Source organism: Tursiops truncatus, chromosome 17 (genome assembly GCF_011762595.2).
Source record: "Tursiops truncatus isolate mTurTru1 chromosome 17, mTurTru1.mat.Y, whole genome shotgun sequence".
Classification (NCBI taxonomy): Eukaryota; Metazoa; Chordata; class Mammalia; order Artiodactyla; family Delphinidae; genus Tursiops; species Tursiops truncatus.
Window position 1 is genome coordinate 11,412,680 of NC_047050.1, and position 21,641 is coordinate 11,434,320.

Here is a 21,641-nt window from a genome sequence, read left to right on the forward strand (position 1 = left end):
CAGAAAATGAATTATAATATGCATTATAAGAAGAGTGCTGAATTCACATAATCATTTTGAAAATAAAATCTAAGCCAAAATCTCTCCCATTTTGAAATACGTACGTGATATGACCCGTGAAACTGCATTAACTCTATTCTTAAAGATAATGAAGTAAAGGAGCATTGGCCATGAGTCAAAAGATTTGGTTTCTAGGTCTAGAGGTCAACCTTATTAGCCTTATGCCTCTGGCAAGAAGCAACCTCTCTGAAGCTAAACCTTCACATTTGTTAAATGGGGCTAATACCTACCCATTTCTCTTCACAGTATGAGACAAAGTAGATGAAAGAACTATTAAGTGAAAGATGGTATTATGTGCCACCACTTCATTACAGACACATCATAAGTCTTGTAACAATTGTATTCTGTTCCACTCTGATACAAAAGACATCCTTATAACTAGCAATGTATGATGCTAGTTTCCCTGGTAACCAGTTAACTTCCTCACTGCTTTAAAAATCTTTGTATTAAAAAAAAATTTTCTTTTCTTTGCTGCCTTACTGTTTTTGACTTGCCTCAAAAAATACAAGAATGATACCAATAGAGTACTATTACTGCAACATGATACTGGATGGGGAGAGAAAGCTATAGATAATTTTCTGTAAGGGATATTGCTACAAAAGTCCTATAACAAAATACTAGCAAGTAGAACCATTAAAAGAATAATATACCTTAACCAAGTAAGAACCATTCTAAGAATATAACAGTAAGTTAATTTTAGATAATTTAGGATAATTTACCAAATTAGTAGATCAAAGGTGAAAAACTTTAAGCATCTCAAATGCCCCAAAATGCATTTGAATAAAATAAACAACCATTCCCAAATAAATACTCCCAACGAAGTAAAGATAAAAGGGCAAATATCATTATTTGCAAGTGATTATGAAATAAACAAGAAAAGGTACTGAAAAGCTACTAGAAAACTCACTATGCAGCTGACGACAAAATTAACATACAAAAATCAATAGTTTGTCTATTTACAAACAGAAACCATAATGAGAGAAAAGATTCCATTTACAATTGCAACCAAAGAGAAGTAAACCTGAGTATAAACAACAAAAATGATAATGGACTCTGGTTTTCATCTCTATTGAGGGATCTCAAAAAAGACTAGAATAGAAAGATTCAGTATTAGGATGAGAGCAGCTGTATCAGTCAGGCTCCTGGCAGGAAAACTGATGACACACTTCAAGGAGTAACTGAGGAGAAATTCATGAAAGAACTATTTACTAAGGACTGGGCAGGGTGAAGCTCCCAGAGGGTAGCAACAGCAGCAGGAAGCTGTTACCACCGTTACTTCCAGACCCTAGGGAGGACTCTGACTATGGGCAAGGAAACATCAGGCAGAAGGTGAGCCTTCGGGAGACAAACGGTGCTAAGAGGGTGACAGGCTGGGAAATACACCCTAACCTCTCTTCCCTCCCACCCTCCCATCTCCTACCAGTCCTGCCAAGTCCAACAAGAAGCCAGTGGCAAGACAGCCCTGATGAGGCCATCCATAAAGGTCAGCCCCCTGAAGCGCAGAGCAAGAGGGAGGGAGTGAATACACTGAAAGCGCGGAAAGTACATCCAGCGCAGCAGCTGGTCTCTTCTGACTGTTTACTCTCTGCCAGGCGCTGCTCTAACCACTTTATCTGCATTAATTCTAATAATGCCAGTTTGCCCAAACAACAAATTCCAACAATCCCAGTAAAAACACCCACAGGATATTTTACGGGTAGTGAGAGGGGAGTTTTTGACTAATGATAAATTCTTCTAGGATAATAACCATGCATGCATAATCAGGTAAGAGAGAAAAGAGGGGAGAATAGTCCTATTACATATTTTAAAATATTATTAAGCTGTAATTAAAACAGTTTAATCCTGGCACATGAATACGCTCACTGAAACACAATAGAGCCCAGCGATAGACCAAACAGACACAACAACTTCACACACGATAAAGGCGGCATTTCAAATACATGGGGGAAAAGGTGTGTAAGTTGATAAACAATTTAGGGGAAACTGGATAGTAAGGAGAGGAAAAAAGCTGGATTTCTGCCTTACTCCTTACACCACAATAAATTCCACAGATGGAGCAAAGATCAAAACATGAAAAACAAACTGTGGGGGCTTCCCTGGTGGTGCAGTGGTTGAGAGTCCGCCTGCCGATGCAGGGGATGCGGGTTCGTGTCCCGGTCCGGGAAGATCCCACATGCCACGGAGCGGCTAGGTCCGTGAGCCATGGCCGCTGAGCCTGCGCGTCCGGAGCCTGTGCTCCGCAATGGGAGAGGCCACAACAGTGAGAGGCCCGCGTACCGCAAAAAAACAAAAAACAAAAAACTGTGTTAATAGAATTATCGAAAGAATAATGTAAAAGACTGTAGGAGAATACATGAAAGACCTATTATCTTGAGGCACAGCAGATAATACTCTATGACATAGAACCAGAAGCCTTAAAAGGGGAAAAATTATACATTTCACTAAATAAAACTACCACACACAAAAAATTACCATAAAAAGTAAAAAGAAATTCGATAAAATGTTAGTAATATTATAAAACGAATTTATTTCCCTAATGGTGGAAAATCACTCTTATGATACAAGAAGATATTTTACATATTATTTTAAAATATAAATGCCATTCAAATAAAAATATGCATAGTATCACTTATAACTAAAGAGAAGCGAAACAGACCTAATGAGACACCTTTTTATTTTAACCCATCACGCTATCAAGGACAAAAACATTGATGATACCTCACTGCCAGTGAGGGTGTGGAGATGACAGAAGAAAGAAACAGCTGGAATTCTGCATTATTCAAACTCTCTAACCATCTAACTCAGGGACCAGAGGATGATCAGTTTTCAGATGGACCCTTCACTGTCCAGGCTGTCCCGACTCTGGCCATCCAAATCTCAGGAACTAAAAAGAGTTCAGTAACACCTCATCTTTCACTATTTGAACTCATTGTACAAACTCTCACTATGCTAACTTAAGAAAAGATCTGGGCAACAAGGAATACACTGTGAAGTATACACAGTTTTGCAGTGAGAATGTCAATTGATGCAACCCTTTTGGAGCTAGCAAAATTGTAAATGCATGTAGCTTTCGACCCAAGTTATTCCCCTCACAGAAATGTATACCATGGACATACGTTGGAATGTAAAGATATGTGCACAGGACATTCACTGCAGCACTGTTTATAAGAGGCACAAAAAAATACTGTTAGCCTAAATATCTTTTTTTTTTTTGGGTGCACCAACGTGGCCTGCGGGATCTTAGTTCCCCCACCAGGGACTGAACCCAGGCCCCTGCAGTGAAAGCACTGAGTCCTAACCACTGGACTGCCAGGGAATTCGCTAGCCTAAATATCTTAATTGACAGGGACCTAAGTTAAAGTACATCCATGCACTGCAATTCATGAGTTCCTAGTCTTCTGGAGATGACTGATACTGGGGAAAGGCCACTTAGTGAACTCTCTCAAGCTAAGCACCAAAATGTAATTATAAAATTGAAAATAATAACTGATTTTCAAGATTTTGACTTGAAAAATAACAAATATAAAAACAAGTTTAAGTTATAGTTAACAAGATGTAAGTTATAATTTTAACTATGCACAAATTCTAAGAATAAAAAACAGAATCGTGTTGACTTTACCTTTTAGTGTAAGCTTTTCAACAAAATTGTATGATAACATAATATAATACAACCTTCATGTTTTTTTCTCAATCACAATGATCATCTTTTCAAAAGTACTGAATGGCTTCATCCATTTTTCCTAAGGGTCTCTCTCTAATCATTTGCATCAAAAGTCACTGCAATCGAATCAGGCTCCCTTAAAAAACAGCTAGCATGTTATTATGACCCAGTAATCCCACTACTGGGCACATACCCTGAGAAAACAGTAATTCAAAAAGAGTCATGTACCACAATGTTCATTGCAGCTCTATTTACAATAGCCAGGACATGGAAGCAACCTAAGTGTCCATCGACAGATGAAGGGATAAAGATGTGGCACATATATACAATGGAATATTACTCAGCCATAAAAAGAAACGAAATTGAGTTATTTGTAGTAAGGTGGATGGACCTAGAGTCTGTCATACAGAGTGAAGTAAGTCAGAAAGAGAAAAACAAATACCATATGCTAACACATATATATGGAATCTAAAAAAAAAAAAGAAAATAAGGTTCTGAAGAACCTAGGGGCAGGACAGGAATAAAGACGCAGACGTAGAGAATGGACTTGAGGACACGTGGAGGGGGAGGGGGAAGGGTAAGCTGGGACAAAGTGAGAGAGTGGCATGGACTTATATACCCTACCAAATGTAAAACAGATAGCTAGTGGGAAGCAGCCACACAGCACAGGGAGATCAGCTCAGTGCTCTGTGTCCACCTAGAGGAGTGGGATAGGGAGGGTAGGAGCGAGATGCAAGAGGGAGGAGATATGGGGATACATGTATATGTATAGCTGATTCACTTTGTTATAAAGCAGAAACCAACACACCATTGTAAAGCAATCATACTCCAATAAAGATGTTAAAAAAATAAAAATAAAGACATCCAGTATGTTATCATCTTAGATCTTCAGCTGGCAGTCTGTCAATAGCGTTGAATTTTTTAATGTCACACCCATGAATTTTATGAAAACCTGCATACTTTTTGCAAGATAAGCAATTTCATTTTGCAGCTGATTTTATTGTATCTGACCAATAAAAATATTAATAATGCATCAGGAACAATACTTAAGTGGGAACAAATTTTAAAAGTGGTACTTTATTACTAAATTTTTTTCTTCCAATAACCAATCTAGTAACATACATACTAGGCAGTCTCTAAGAGAATGACATACCTACTATACTGATACAAAGATGCTCAAGATTTGTGTATTTACGGAACAACGTTTATTATGATCCCATGTGTTTAAAAAAGATTTTCCTATGTATACTTGTAATACATATCAAGGTGTTTATGTGACCAAATTTGCAAAAAAACCTTCAAGAAACTATAAACACTACTTACCTCTGGGGAACTGGGAAGGAAAGGTTTCCTTAACTGCATTCTATACCCTTCTGAATTTTTTAATTTTACCACAAGGAGGTATTACTTTTACAATAATGATGGTGGTGATGATGATGCTGTAACTAAGCTTTAAATCAAGTCCCTAGTAATGATAGAGAAAATCTGTGATTCCAGCTCCCAGGAGTTTAAACTAAGTCCTAACTTAGAAATCTCAAATGCTAGTTAATGAAAAGCCTTTCAAAAGACATTCTTATGCAATACTTGATTACCCTAATAGTTTTTTTCCAAATGTATTACTTCAGAGAGCAAACTTTTTATTCCATTATCCTTTAAACAGGAATGAGTTTTAATGGAACGAAGTTTAATGTAACAATGAATCAAAAAATTCACTGATAATGTTTTAGATCCCACATTGCAACTAACTTCTCAGAAACTACCATTTCTTGAGTTCTGGTTCATATCAAAGAAAACTATCCGCAATTACAAGGACAGGCTACGACAGTACCCCTCTCTTTTCCAACGAGCGGGGCCAGCTTTTCTTCATGTACTTCAGCCAAAGCAACAAGTTCCAAGCAGACTGTCTGCTATTAAGCCCAAACTAATGAGATTTGCAAAGTGTAAATCAATGCCACTCTCCTCATTAACTTTCTTTGCTTTGGAAAATATAGATTTTTTTCCATTAAAAAACATTATGTTAACATGCAATTGGTATTACAGTTATTTTTAAATGAACAGTATTTGAATTCTTCTATTTTATTTTCTAATACAAAAACATATCAATAGACGAAACCCCTATAAACAAAAGCTCTTTGGAGTCTTCAACAAGTTTTTAGAGTGGAAAGGGGTCCTGAAACCAAAACTTTTGAGATCGTACAGACCAAAAGGCAAACAGCTGGGAACAATTTGTGTACAACTGGGATGAATGAATTATAACATGGTGGAGGTGGGGGGGTGGGATGAAATGTTACAGGTACTTAATTTGTTTTTAGATACAATTCAATGCCTTTTTAAAAAGTTAAGAAATGGGAAAAAATGTATTTCAAGTTTTCATATTAACCTACATATTTAGATTTCCAGTGTCTTCATTTCATCCTGTGGAGCTGAGTTACCATCTGGTGTCATTTCCTGACAACCTTAAGAACTTCTCATATTTCTTGTAAGGCAGGTCTGCTTGCCACAAATTCTCTCAGTCTCTGCACAGGAATGTATTTCACCCTCGTTTCTGAATGATAGCTTTGCTAAATATAGAATTATTCACAGACAGCTTTTTCTCTTTCAGCGCTTCAGGTGTGCTGTCCCACTGCCCCGAGTGTTTCTGACGAGAAGGCAGCCACTGATGATCCTCTGTATGCAATGAGTGCTTTTCCTCTTGCTGATCTCAAGGTTTTCTCTTGTCTTTCAACAAGATTGTCTATGTTGTGTCTAGGCACAGGTCTCATATTTATCCTACTAAGATTCACTGAGCTTCTGGATGTGAAGTTTAAAGGTTTTCATCAAATTTGGAAAGCTTCCCACAAGGCTATTTCCCGCACCTTTCTCTCTCCTTCTGAGACTCCCATTACGCCTATGTTGTATGCTTGACCCTGAGGCTCTGTTCATTTTCCTCCAATCATTTTTCTGTTTTTCAGATTGAATCATATCTACTGGTCTGTCTTTAAATTCATTGATTCTTTTTATTAGCATCTCAAAACTGCTGTTGAGACCCTCTAGTGAATTTTTCATTTCAAGTATTGTAGTCTTCAAGTCTAGAATTTCCATTTTAACTTTTTTTTTTTTTTTTTTTTTTGGTCGTACGCAGGCCTCTCACTGCTGTGGCCTCTCCCGTTGCGGAGCACAGGCTCCAGACGCGCAGGCTCAGCGGCCATGGCTCACGGGCCTAGCCGCTCCGCGGCATGTGGGATCTTCCCGGACCGGGGCACAAACCCGTGTCCCCTGCATCGGCAGGTGGACTCTCAACCACTGCGCCACCAGGGAAGCCCAGAGACACTTTTTTTGACCACTCCTTTTTCCTGTGCACTAGTCACACTTTTTTCCTGTTTCCTTCCGTGGCTTGTAATTTTGTTGTTAAACCTATGGATTGTATATAATACAGCAACTCTGAATTCTGATTCTTTTCCCCCTAATAGGTATTGTTGCTGTCTTACTTTAGTTTCTGTCTGGTATCACGTCTGGGCTAAATATGTGAACTCTGTCTCCCTGTGATATGCCACCACTGATGTCTCTGCTCAGTCTTGGTTTAAATGTATCTTTATTTTTAAGCCTGACTTCCTGAGGGGTTGCAGCTTTGCATAATTTCACGGTCAACTTGTGACTGGACAGAGGTTATGCTCAAACACCTTTAGCCAGTGAGGCTCCCACCTCTGCTGATGGGTATGTGCGTGGGTAGGGGAGCTCCTGGGAAATTCAGTCTGTTTTCCAGTTTGCCCCAGGTTTATCTTTCCTCAGGCCCTTTCACATCTCCCAGGTGCATGCACAGAACTCCAGGGTCAGTCTAAAGTATATGAATACCGTGGGCCTGCTCAGATCTTCTCTGTGCTTATGCTCAGCCTCATCCAGGAATACGTGTGCCCCAAACAGTACTGCAGTCTGCTATATAAGCGGAGCCACTGGCCCTCCCATGCACCTCTGAAATCCACATCCACAGAAAATGCCACTGAGCAACAACACCCGCCACTCCAAAGAGCTGAGCCCTCTTCAAGGTGAGGTCTTCACAGCCTGCTTCTTGCTGGCAGAACCTCATGCCAACCGAGCTGGGAGAGAGTAGGGTGGAATGTGCGTAGCCCCAGCCAAGAATGCCAGAGATTCCCATTTTTCTTACTCCAAGTTCGACAGCATTACACTTTTCAAAGCTTTATGCAATTGGCCTTTGGTCAGTCTCCAGAGTAATGAAATGGCTGCTTTACAAAAGTAATGTAGAAATAAATATTCTATTCAAATGTTCGTACTCTTTGGACCAGTAATCCCAGTTCTATAAAAACCACCCTAGGGAAGCCCACAATGTGGAGAAAGCTGTGCACAGCACGTTCCTACTGTGTTATTTCTCCCTTCCAGCCTCCTGTGCGGCTAAGTGGAGCCACGTAGTTCTCACCAATGCGACAAGAGTAGAAGAGATACCACAGCTTCCTGCCCACCTCCTCGATGTAAACTGCCCTGACATTCCTCTCTTCCCCATCCCCACAGACTGGCAGCAACTCACAGACAACCATGACAAATGAAATCCCTGTATTACTTCAAGGAATGGAATCACTTCACCAGCCTGTATCTATTTTCAGGCTACTGTATGACAACTAAATAAAAAGGTATCTTATTACTGAGTAACATTACAAATCCACATTTTAAAAAGTAACATATTCTAAAAAGCTACAAAATTAAATGTACCCGTTCATCACAACTACCTTAAAATACATATAAAAACATGGCAACTGCATAAAAATAATAATGCTATAATGGCAGGATTATGGGTGATTATTCCTTTCAAACTTTCAATAATATTAAGTTAGTCTGATAATTTAAAAAGTTGAAATTGTTGAATTAAATCTGCTTTGAGACATTTTCCATTCTGTTTTAAGACTGTCTTAAAAATGGTTTCAAAACAGATTTAAAGGATTTTTTAAAAAATAAATTTTCCCTATTTTTTATTTATTTTTAATTTTTCAGCCGTGACAAATGTGGGATCTTAGTTCCCTGATCAGGGATCCAACCCGTGCCCCGTGCACTGAAAGCGTGGAGTAGTAACCACTGGACTGCCAGGGAAGCCCCAGATTTAAAGGATTTTTATCCTATCCACTTTCATAGTGGTATAAAGCATGGATCCTCTGGCCAATGTTCACATCCAAGGTACCTGGTCTGCAATCCTGCCATTGTGTTCTTTTTTTAACAATGCAGAATTATTTACCCATGTTCCTCTAGGGTACTAGCTAACAGCCTTACCCAAACAAGACTGGCTTCACATAACTAAACTATTTCTACTTTGTAAAAAACAAACAAAACACACACAAAAACAACAAAAAAACCCCTTTTGCTTCATCTTTCACATTTGTATTTCTTAGAAGAAACAAAGTCTAGTCTCCATGCGTGCAAGGGGATATACAGAACCTGAACCAACAAGAAGCTTTATGCCTTTTCTCACCAGCAACTTCCCTCAACCTAAAAAAATCTTTCTGGAGAAGGACAAGAGCTGGCCCCACTATGAAAAGCATAGCTTTTAAGACTGAAGTCCCTACACCCCAGAACTAAGAAACTGAAACAGCCAAGCCCAAAGAAAGCAAAACAGAGCTGCTAAAAACTCTGTCGTCCTCTCATTTTTCTAACTACAGTAGTCAGCAGTCCCCTCTTAGTTCAGGTTCCGCACTCCACGGCTTCAGTTACCCCCGGTTAACCGCAGTTCGAAAAATATTAAATGGAAAATTCCAGAAATAAACAATACACAAGTTTTAAAATGTGCACCCCTCTGAACAGCATGATGAAATCTCGAACTGTCCCACCTGGGACATGAACCATCCCTTTGTCCAGCGTATCCTGCCCATTAGTTACTTAGTAGCCATCTCAGTTATCAGAACAACACCGTATCTCAATGCTTGTATTCAAGTAACCCTTATCTTACTTAATAATTATTCACTTAATAAAGCTTCCAAGTGCAAAAGTAGTGATGCTGGTGACTCATATGCCAAAGAGAGGCCGTACAGTGCTTCCTTTAAGTGAAGAGGTGAAAGTTCTTGACTTAAGAAAAAAAAAATTGTATGTGGGGTTGCTAAGACCTGTGGTAAGAACAACTCTTCTATCTGCGAGATTGTGAAGGAAAAAGAAATTTGTGCTAGTTTTGCTGTCACACCTCAAACTGCAAAAGTTATGGCCACAGTGCATTTTAAGTGCTTAGTTAAGATGGAAAAGGCATTAGATTTGTACACTAAGATTTTGAGAGAGATACATCCACTTAACTTTTACTACAGTGTATTATTATAATTGTTCTATTATAATTGTTCTACATAATTGTTCTGTAATTGTTCTATTTTATTATTGTTGTTAATCTCTTACTGTGCCTAATATTTTTTTAAATTTATTTATTTATGGCTGTGTTGGGTCTTCGTTTCTGTGCGAGGGCTTTCTCTAGTTGTGGCAAGCGGGGGCCACTCTTCATCATGGTGCGCGGGCCTCTCACTATCGCAGCCTCTCTTGTTGCGGAGCACAGGCTCCAGACGCGCAGGCTCAGTAGCTGTGGCTCACAGGCCTAGTTGCTCTGCGGCATGTGGGATCCTCCCAGACCAGGGCTCGAACCCGTGTCCCCTGCGTTAGCAGGCAGATTCTCAACCACTGTGCCACCAGGGAAGCCCACTGTGCCTAATTTTTAAGTTAAACTTTATCACACGTGTGTACAGGAAAAAACAGAGTATGTACAGGGTTTGGTACCATCCAGAGTTTCAGGCATCTCCTGTGGGTCTTGGGACATATTCCCCGCAGACAAGTGGGGGGACTACTATATACAATCTCTCTAAAAATGCAGCTAACTTATACTGGTATCTTGGTATTTCCAAGCCTAATAAGTAAACAAGGTTTGAATAAGGGAAATGTACAGAACCCCATAAAATGTAACAACAAATGTGTCTAATTATAGAAAAAAGAGGTGGCCTTGACACCCTCTAACAAGATGTACTATAAAATATCATTATTTCTAGAGCCACGCTGTCCAGTGAATCAGCAGCCACTGTGGCTACGGAGTGCTTGAAATGGTGCTGGTCAGAACCGAGATGTGTGCTCCAAAAATACATAAAATTTACCACTAACATCTTTTTTGTATTGATTACATGTTAAATTAACAATATTTAGGATAGAGTTGGTTAAATAACATACATTAAAACTAATTTCACCTGTTTCATTTTACTGTTTTAAATGTGGCTACAGGAAAGTTTTAAACGACATACATGGCTCACACTGTATTTCTATTGGGCATCACTGGTGTTATACCTGAACCAACCAGTCTAGTTTCTAACAAGAAAAATTTTATAACCATTTTCTTTTGGCTAAGCGTTCTCTAGCTACACACTTATATGCTAAAGAATAAAGAAGGTGGGCTTCCCTGGTGGTGCAGTGGTTGGGAATCCGCCTGCCAATGCAGGGTACAGGGGTTCGGGCCCTGGTCTGGGAAGATCGCACATGCCGCGGAGCGACTGGGCCCGTGCGCCACAACTACTGAAGCCCGTGCACCTGGAGCCTGTGCTCCGCAACAAGAGAAGCCACCGCAATGAGAAGCCCGCGCACCGGAATGAAGAGTAGCCCCCGCTCGTCGCAACTAGAGGAAGCCCACGCGCAGCAACGAAGACCCAACGCAGCCAAAAACAAATAAATAAATAAATTTATTTAAAAAAAAAAATAAAGAGGGTGTGTTGACCTGGGGCTACATCCCACAGTGTACTGAAGAAAAGGGCTACCTATAGTCATCACCTGGTTACTCAACAACAAGGGTCTATAATCCATTAAGACAACCAAAGCCCCCCAGGAGAAATCCAGATACTTTTTTTTTTGGTAATTTATTTTATTTATTTATTTATTGGCTGTGTTGGGTCTTTGTTGCTACGCACTGGCTTTCTCTAATTGCAGCGAGCGGGGGCTACTCTTTGTTGTGGTGCGCGGGCTTCTCATTTCCATGGCTTCTCTTGTTGTGGAGCACGGGATCTAGGCATGTGGGCTTCAGTAGTTGTAGCATGGGGGCTCAGTAGTTGTGGCTCGCGGGCTCTACAGCACAGGTTCAGTAGTTGTGGCACAAAGGCTTAGCTGCTCCGTGGCATGTGGGATCTTCCCAGACCAGGGCTCGAACCCGTGTCCCCTGCATTAACAGGCGGACTCTTAACCACTGCACCATGAGGGAAGCCATAGAGACCTTTTATAAAGTCCTCAAGGTTGAAAGCCTATCCCTGATCCTGACCATGTCATTTACTAGCTTTATATGAGGGGATCTGAATACTACTACCACTTTGAGGCCTTCCAGAAATCCTTCAGTCGTCAAAGAATTAAGAGCGGCCACCTTGAGATGGCATAAGACCCTTTAAGACAGAAATGACTGTTGCCGCAGCAGCGTATGAGGTGGCATCGTGGGAAGGGGGAAATAGGAGGGAGTGTGGGGAGAGCAGGAAGCTGGACTCTGTAGGATGGGTCACTGACAGGACTTTATAAAGGTTTGACGCACTCTTTTCATTTGCTAAATATCTACTTTGTATGAAGCACTGGGCTGAACAGAGCTAAATAAACAGTGACCACTCTTAAGGAGCTCATAGTTTAACCAAACTGAAATCAGGACAGATAGGTACACAAGGTGGCTCTTCTAAGAGTTAACCCTCGGCTGGAACCTTAAGGATGGAAATCAGAGTTGGTTAATAACATTAAATAAATTAGGGCTTCCCTGGTGGCACAGTGGTTGAGAGTCCACCTGCCGATGCAGGGGACACGGGTTCGTGCCCCGGTCCGGGAGGATCCCACATGCCGTGGGGCGGCTGGGCCCGTGAGCCATGACCGCTGAGCCTGCGTGTCCGGAGCCTGTGTTCCGCAATGGGAGAGGCTACAACAGTGAGAGGTCCGCGTACCGCAAAAAAAAAAAAAAAATCTGTTTGCCTAGCAAATTTCTATAATCCAAATACCATGGACCTCATGAAATTGTCTTTAAGGAAAAAATTTTAAAAATTAAATAAATCAGTAGACAAAGAGCTGCGGCTAAGTGCACTCAGGAGGCAAGGCAGGTTATGGTTAAACAGGAACGCGAGTATTCTAGAGGTATGATGGACGGACTCCAAGAACGCTTTGAAATGTTGTGTATGTTCCTGCATGACCTGTGTGTGTGTGTGTGTGTGTGTGTGTGTGTGTGTGTGTGCATGCACACACGTGCGTGTGAGAAATACATTACAATCAACAGATTCTCTGATAGTAGTCTCCAAACTTGGAATGCATTTATTTATGAATTAGATACATATAATTTTATGTACTCCATGTAACATAAATAAAATTAGGAACTGAAACAATAAGGTTAAAAATAAACATTCTAAAATTTTATTTTTACATCCTCAATGGCTTTTCTGGCGCAGCCCTCTTGAATCCTGCTCTAAGAGACTTAACCAACCAAACAAAAAAACGACAAAAAGGAAATTAAAAAACACCACTGATGTGGAAATAAATGTGGAAAGCCTTGAAAAAGTTATTAAAACTACACCTCAAATGGAAATGAACTGAGGCCAACCACAAAAAATTCTTGAAGTCACTTCTGGAAAGTTTTTCTCTGAAAATGATTTTGGAGTATTTTCACTGTGATGAAAGAAAAATGAAAATGTTGGTTCTACACACTGCAGGTAATCTATGTTTTTGCTTTTATCTTCAAATTGTCCTCTTTTATGTTAATGTTATAAGCCATTAAAAAATCCTCTTAAATGTTTGTAAGACATAAATTCTCTCTAAAATTTTAGAGATTTTAGAAAAGCCATGTAAAATGGGTCCTACGTTCCATTTTTCTTAGTACAAAATTTGAGTTACTATCACAAAATTAAAAATGTTTGCAGGAGGGGGATAGGTTACATGCCAATTGCTTTAGTGGTGAGAATGCTTAGAAAGTACATTCAGAAGTTCTCAAGTCATTCATTTTCAATATATTTTCCAAGTATAAAATTTTTCCTCCAATTTCACATTCTTGGTTCTATTCTGGAAAAGTACTTATGTAACCTTCCTTTTACAATATATTTAAAATACAAAGAGATAATTACCTATAATTTGTTATTGACAATTAATCCATACAACTTATTAAAATGAAAAAGATCTTTATCAAATTAGTACGCTGAAGACAAAAAGTTTGTGTGGAAGAATTTAAAATGCTGAAAACTTTTATTAACAAAAATTCCCTCTGATGACTACATCATTAAAGAGATAAGACTTACTAGATAAAGGCTTAGCAGTACAGGTAGAACATCATTTTATTAAAAATAAGTCAAGGGACTTCCCTGGTGGTCCACAGAGGTTAGGAATCTGCCTGCCAATGCAGGGGACATGGGTTCGAGCCCTGGTCCAGGAGAATCCCACATACCGCAGAGCAGCTAAGCCAAAACTACTGAGCCTGCGCTCTAGAGCCCGCAAGCCACAACTACTGAGCCTACATGCCACAACTACTGAAGGCCGTGCGCCTAGAGCCCGTGCTCCGCAACAGGAGAAGCCACCGCAATGAGAAGCCCACGCGCCGCAACAAAGAGTAGCCCCTGCTCACCACAACTAGAGAAAGCCTGTGCACAGCAATGAAGACCCAATGCAGCCAAAAATAAATAAATAAAATTTAAAAAAATAAAAATAAGTCAAAAAGGTGGAAGTTTGCCACAAATATGACAACATTTTCATTATCAATGTAAAATTTAAAAACTGATTTAAAATATACTAAGCTGCCAATAGAAAAATAGGCAATGGATATAGACAATTCCAGGATAGTTAGTAGGTAACTAATAAACATATATTCCAAGTTTAATATCAAGAAAAATCCAAGAAGTGGAAACCAAAAATATTGAAAAGGTATGAAAAGGCACTCGTGTGCTGCTCACGGAAATGTAAATTGGGGTCACCTTTCTGGAAAAAAATTTGGCAATATGCTTTGATCTAATAATTACATTAGGAAATTATTTCAAAATTCAGAGAAAGATTTATGTAGGAAAATGACATAACATTATTTTATTTCTGCACAGAAAAATATTGGATAAAAATGTTCTAAAATGTTAACAGCAGCTGTCTCTGGGTGGTAGACTACTGATGATGTTTACTTTCTTCTTTATAACAAGCAAATTAACTTTAGTCGAAAAAAAATTAAAGTTACTTTTTAGAATTCCTTTCAACAAATATCGCGGAGCTCTTTTTATAGAAACAAATAATAAGTGTTTGCTATTTCTAGTCCAAATGGACAAGGCTCCTATTTTAATTCTGGATTTTTACCTCCCACTCACCAAAACCCTCATAGGAGAACAACCAGAAAGGCGCTCTAGTCAGGGAGAGATCTAAGTTCAAATCCTAGCAACACCATTCACGGCTGTGTTACTTTGGGCAACTTTTCTAAAACTCAATGCATCCTTAAATAAGATTACACAATTTTAGAAATTAAGATAGCTCCAATACCACAGAGGGCAGCTCAGAAAGGATATGAAGATGAAGGTGCAATTTTCGGGGGGAGGGAATAGGCTGGGACTATAAAATGAAATTATAAGAATACAGTTTGGGATTCATCCCAAAGAGAGTCATGCTGACATATGATCTGACATAAGCGTGAGACTAAAAGAGTAAGTTTTTCTTCTTTCTTCTGTACTTAACACTTCCTATGTGTTGTACACTAGGGACACAGCAGTGAACAGTATAAGCAGCGAACAGTATAAACAAGATCCCTGCTTCCAGACCACACATTCTATGGTGGCAGGGATGCAGGCTGGAAGCGAGGCAGAAATAGACAAATCCAGTTAGTGGTATGTGCTGTAAATAAAACAAGGTAATAGATAGATGGGGGAGGGGGGCTTTTAAATAGGGTGGTCAGGGAAGGCTCCTCTGCAAAGAGGGAGCCGAGACTTGAAGGAAGAGGAGCCACGGAAGATCCTGGGTCTGAGGGCAGAGCAGGTGCAAAGTCCAAGATGGGAACAAACCTGACAGTGTTCACAGACAGCAAGAAGACCACTGTATAAAGAGATGCGACTGAAGTTAGGAGGGATCAGATTTTATGGGGCTGTATGATGAAAAGGAGTTTGGATTTTATTTTCATTGTGATAAGAACCCATTGATGTTTTCAGTAGAGAAGCATGATCTGGTTGCATTTTTTTTTTTCTTTTTTTGCGGTACGCGGGCCTCTCACTGTTGCGGCCTCTCCCGTTGCGGAGCACAGGCTCCGGACGCGCAGGCTCAGCGGCCATGGCTCACGGGCCCAGCCGCTCCGCGGCATGTGGGATCCTCCCGGACCGGGGCACGAACCTGCGTCCCCTGCATCGGCAGGCGGACTCCCAACCACTGCGCCACCAGGGAAGCCCGATCTGGTTGCATTTTAAAAATTACTTCGGGGAGTTCCCTGATGGTCTAGTGGTTAGGATTCGGCACTTTCACTGCAGAGGCCCAGGTTCAATCCCTGGTCAGGGAACTGAGATCCCGCAAGCCATGCAGTGCAGGCAAAATAAGAAAATAAAAATAAAAATTACTTCGACTGATCTGTGGTGAGAGAATTCTAGTAACAGCATGCTACATACCTTGAACTAGGTAGGAGTGATAGCACTAGCGGTGGCAGAATCAAGCAGAATTCCCACAGAGGTTGATTTCAGCTCTTTCGTTCAAACCCACCATAAAGGTCTCTTGTAAAACCGTCCCTGGTTCTCCCAGCTCCACTGTGCCACCACTGAACTCCACACACAATCCTAGTCCAGTACTGCAGTCACGTACTTACATGGCTGTCCTTCCTGATGGACACACTCTAGGAATGGAGGCAGGAAGCACGTCTCACTTATCTCTGATATACCTAGCCAAGTGCCTGGCACGTAAAGAGTGCTCCGTAAACATCTGCTGACTGCAAGAGCGAACAAACACATTTAAAATATTCAAACCCATTTGTATTAGTTTCCTAGGGCTGCTGTAACAAAGTACCACCAGCTGGGTGGCTTAAAACAACAGATTATTCTCTCTCAGTTCTGGAGGCCAGAAGTCCAAAATCAAGGTGTCGGCAGGGCTGTGCTGCCTCGGAATGAAGGTGTTAGGGAAGAATCCTTCCTTGCATCTCAGTAGTTTCTGGTGTATCCCTGCAATCTTTGGAGTTCCTGGCTTGTAGCTGCATCGCTCCAATCTCTGCTCCCTCTTCAAATGGCCTTCTTTCTTGTGTGTATGTCAGAGGCTCTGTGTGTCCTCTCCTCTGCTTAGACAGACTTCAGTCACTGGACTTAGGGCTTGCCCTAACCCATATGACCTCATCTTGATTGCATTTGCAAAGATCCTCATTCCAAATAAGGTCACATTCTGAGGTTCCAAGTAGACATGAATTTTTGGTGGACACTATTCAACCCATTCATTACACCTTTCAACACCAAAATGGACTGCCTTATAAAGTGGTAATCTTCTCATTCCAAAAATGTTCAAGCAAAAACTGAGCAGCCAAAATCACGATGTTCAACAGAAGAGACTTCTGGATTGCCCGGTGTGTCCTTTAACCTCCTTGGTTTCAGTTTACTTATCTGGATGTTGAGGGGGCTGACTTCCACAGACTCTTCTAACATTGATGTTCTATGATTCCAGGTCATAAATATTATAGCAGAAAGCTTACCTTCTCAGCTCTGAAATAGGCATAATATTTTTTGTAAACTATCTGCCTCCAAACTCACTTCATTTTTCCATTAAAAATGCAGTGCAGGGCTTCCCTGGTGGCGCAGTGGTTGAGAGTCCGCCTGCCGGTGCAGGGGACACGGGTTCATGCCCCGGTCCGGGAAGATCCCACATGCCGCGGAGCGGCTGGGCCCGTGAGCCATGGCCGCTGAGCCTGCACGTCCGGAGCCTGTGCTCCGCAACGGGAGAGGCCACAACAATGAGAAGCCCACATACTGCCAAAAAAAAAAAAAAAAAAGCAGTGCATTCCTCCATACATCATTCCCCCACTATAATTCCATTTTAATAAACCACTCTGAATACCTACGATGTGCCAGTGAATAACTCGTTTCTGACCATCCTATAATAAATTATTTTCTAACTAGACCTAAGTTTCTTCATAACTTTATTTCTACTTAAATGATATTCCACCTGACAGCGTGTTACTTTTTAATGTTGTTTTTTTAAAAAAACTGATTTCTCTGATTACAAAAAAAAAAAAAAATACAACAAACCACAAAAGTACAAAAATAGTAAAAGTTACCAGAAACCCCAGTACCCAAAGATAGCCACTGTTAACATTTTGCTGAGCGACCTTCCAGACTTGTATGCATTCATATACTGGTGTATACAATATCCTCCATGTTTTTATTGACAAATGCAGATATTACATAGAAAGTTAAATCAACAGGCTAATATATACATGCCACTTTTCAGCTAAAATTTTCCCCATTCAAACTGTTACGTATACCTTTCCAAGACAAATATGGATCTGTGGCATCATTTTACTGGATATAGACTTTTACGCTGAATTAAAACACCATATTTTAACAATATCCAATGATGAGCACTGAAATAACCTAAACACCCATCAATATCAATACTGCAAATTGTTGCCAAAAATCTATGCACATGTATCTTAGCAAATTGTTCTAACTGTCCCTTTGGATAAATTACAGGACTGCAGAAAGGGTAATATTCACATTTAAAATTTTGATTTGTAAAGACCTGCTGTATTCCCAAAAGATTGAACCAAATGATGCTCCCAGCTCCATTTATAAGAATACCTATTTTCGGGACTTCCCTGGGTGGCACAGTGGCTGGGAATCTGCCTGCCAATGCAGAAGACACGGGTTCTAGCCCAGGTTCGAGAAGATCCCACATGCCGCTGAGCAACTAAGCCATGAGCCACAAATACTGAGCCTGCGCTCTAGAGCCCGTGAGCCACAACTACTGAGCCCAAGTGCCACAACTACTGAAGCCCACGTGCCTAGAGCCTGTGCTCCGCAACAAGAAAAGCCACTGCAAGGAGAAGCCCAGGCACCACAACGAAAAGTAGCCCCCGCTCACCGCAACTAGAGAAAGCCAGTGTGCAGCAAGGAAGACACAATGCAGCCAAAATTAAATAAATTAATTAATTAAAACAAACAAACAAAAAAGACCGTTTTCTCACACCCTGCTAAGATTGGGTTTTGCCAGTCTTTGCCAGTAAGAAAATGTTTCCCCACCCCCCAAATTTTTAAAATTTATTTTATTTTGCATTTATTACTAGCAAAGCTGAACCTGTTTTCCTACATTTGTATTTCTTCCTGGAACTGAGTGAGTCTTCTGCTAACCTTCTGCTGAGTAGTCTTAATTTTTTTCCTATAAATATTATTACATTGCCCTGTTAAAAGTAAAGAATCCTTCAAGGACTAAGGCCACTCACCACTCCTTTTCAACATCATATTGGAAATCCTTGCTAATGCAATAAGACAATAAAAGGAAATAAAAGGTATATCGATTAGAAAGGAAGACATAAAACTCTCTTTGTTCACAGATCGCATGATCATTTATGTAGAAAAATCGGAAAAAAACAGACAAAAAACCTCCTGGAACTAATGAGTTATTACAGCTAGGTTGCTGGATACAAGGGTAATATACAAAGTCAATCGCTTTCCTATATACCAGCAATGAACAACTGCAATTTAAAATTAAAAACACAATTCCATTTACATTAGCACCCCACAAAATGAAATATTTAGGTATAAATGTGTACAAGATATATAGGAGGAAAACTACAAAACTTGGATGAACCAAATCTAACAACTAAATAAATGGAGAGACATTCCACGTTCATGGATAGGAAGACTCAATATTGTCAAAATGTCAGTTCTTCACAACATGATCTACAGATTCAATGGAATCCCAATCAAAAATCCCAGCAAGTTATCTTTTTTTTGGGGGGGTGGGGGGGCTGCGCCATGAGGCATGTGGGATCTTAGTTCCCCAACCAGGAATCAAACCCAGGCCCTCAGCAGTGAGAACACAGAGTCCTAACCACTGGACTGCCAGGAAATTCCCCCAGCAAGTTATCTTGGGGGATATCAACAAACTGCTCCTAAAGTTTATATGGAGAGGCAAAAATCTGAGAATAGCCAACTCAATATTGAAGAAGAAGACCAAAGTCAGAGGGCTAACACTACCCGACTTCCAGACTTACTATGAAGCTACAATAATCTAGAGAGTGTGGTACTGATGAAAGAACAGACAAATAGATCAATGGAACAGAATGGAGAGCCCAGAAATAGAGCCACAGAAGTACAGTTAATTGATCTTTGACAACAGAACAAAGATAGTCTGGAGCAAAGATAGTCTCTTTAACAAATGGTGCTGGAACAACAGGACATCCTCATGCGAAAATGAATCTAGATACAGACTTTACACTCTTCACAAAAATTAACCCAAAACGTAGATAACTAATAAGAACCTACTGTATAGCTCAGGGAACTCTATTTGATGCTCTGTGGTGACCTAAATGGGAAGGAAACTCAAAAAAGAGGAGATATGTGTACACGTATAGCTGATTCACTTTGGTGTACAGGTGAAACTAACACAACACTGAAAAACAACTATACTCCAATAAATTTTTAAAAATTAACCCAAAACGAATCATAGACCTGAATATAAAATACGAAACTATAGAACTCTTAGAAGAAAACACAGGAAAAAATCTAGATGACCTTGGGTATGGTGATGACTTTTTAGATACAGCACCAAAGACACAGTCCACCAAAAAAAAAAAAAAAATTGAAACTGATAAGCTGAAACTTCTGCTCTACAAAAGACAATGTCAAGAGAATGAGAAGACAAGACATGCACTGGGAGAAAATATTTGCAAAGGAGACATCTAATAAAGGCCTATTATCCAAAATACATAAAGAACTCTTAAAATTCAACAATAAGAAAACAACTCAATTAAAAATGGGCCAAAGACCTTTAAGAGACACTTCACTGAAGAAGGTATACAGATAGCAAAAAGCATGTGAAAAGATGTCATCAGGGAAATGCAAATTAAAACAATGAGCTATCACTACACACTTATTAGAATGGCTAAAATCCAGACCACTGAGAATACTAAATGTTGGTGATGATGTGGAACAACAGGAATTTTCATTCACTGCTGGTGGGAACGCAAAGAGGTACAGCCACTTTGAAGATAGTTTGGTGTTTTCTTACAAAACTAAATATACTTTTACCCATATGATCCTACAATCACACTCCTTTGGTATTTACCCAAAGGAGTTGAAAACTTATGTCCACACAAAAATCCAGCAGATGTTTGTAGCAGCATTATTCACGGTGCCAAAACCTGGAAGCCAGTTAAGATGTCCTTCAGTAGATGAAGGATAAATAAACTGTGATACATCCAGACAATGAAATAGTATTCAGTGCTAAAAAGAAATGAGTTACCAAGCCATGAAAAAACAAGGAGGAACCTTAAATGCACATTCCGAAGTGAAAGATGCCATCCTGAAGGCAGAGGACTGTATGAATCCAATTATGTGACATTCTGGAGAAGGGAAAACTAGAGAGAGAGTAAAAACGTTCAGTGGTTGTTGGGAACTGAGGGGTAGGGATAATTAGGTGGAGCACAGAGGATTTTTAGGGTAGTGAAAATTCTCTGTATGACACTATACTGATGGATACATTTCATTATACATTTGTCCAAGCTCACAGACTGTATAACACCAAGAGTGAACCCTAATATATATACATAGTATGGAATTTGCATGATTATATCAATTTAGGTTCATCAATTGTAACAAGTGTACCACTTTGTTGGGGGGGAAGTTGATCATGGCGGAGGCTAAGCATGTGTAGGGACAGGAGATACATGGAAAATCTCTTGACATTCCTCTTAATTTTACTGTGAAACTAAAACTGCTCTTAAAAAAAAGTTCGCTTTTCACAATAACTTCATTGTTTTTCTTAAAATATACGTGCACTA

The 21,641-nt window shown here is 40.0% G+C and overlaps 1 protein-coding gene and 1 non-coding gene across 6 annotated transcripts in view; one reads left to right on the forward strand and one right to left on the reverse strand.

Moving 5' to 3' along the window:
• PDE7A (phosphodiesterase 7A) overlaps positions 1-21,641 on the reverse strand; it is a 114,330-nt gene that overhangs the window by 81,302 nt on the left and 11,387 nt on the right. The window contains exon 1 of one of the 5 annotated variants that reach the window (XM_073794451.1): positions 16,273-17,046. The exons of the other annotated variants lie outside the window; for them this stretch is intronic. The gene's annotated coding sequence lies outside the window, so the exon portion shown is untranslated. Of the gene's footprint in view, positions 1-16,272; positions 17,047-21,641 lie in introns of those variants that run through there. 5 annotated transcript variants of the gene reach the window in all.
• Positions 16,095-16,166, forward strand: TRNAE-UUC (transfer RNA glutamic acid (anticodon UUC)). The gene has a single exon. It is a non-coding gene; the product is annotated as a tRNA-Glu (tRNA).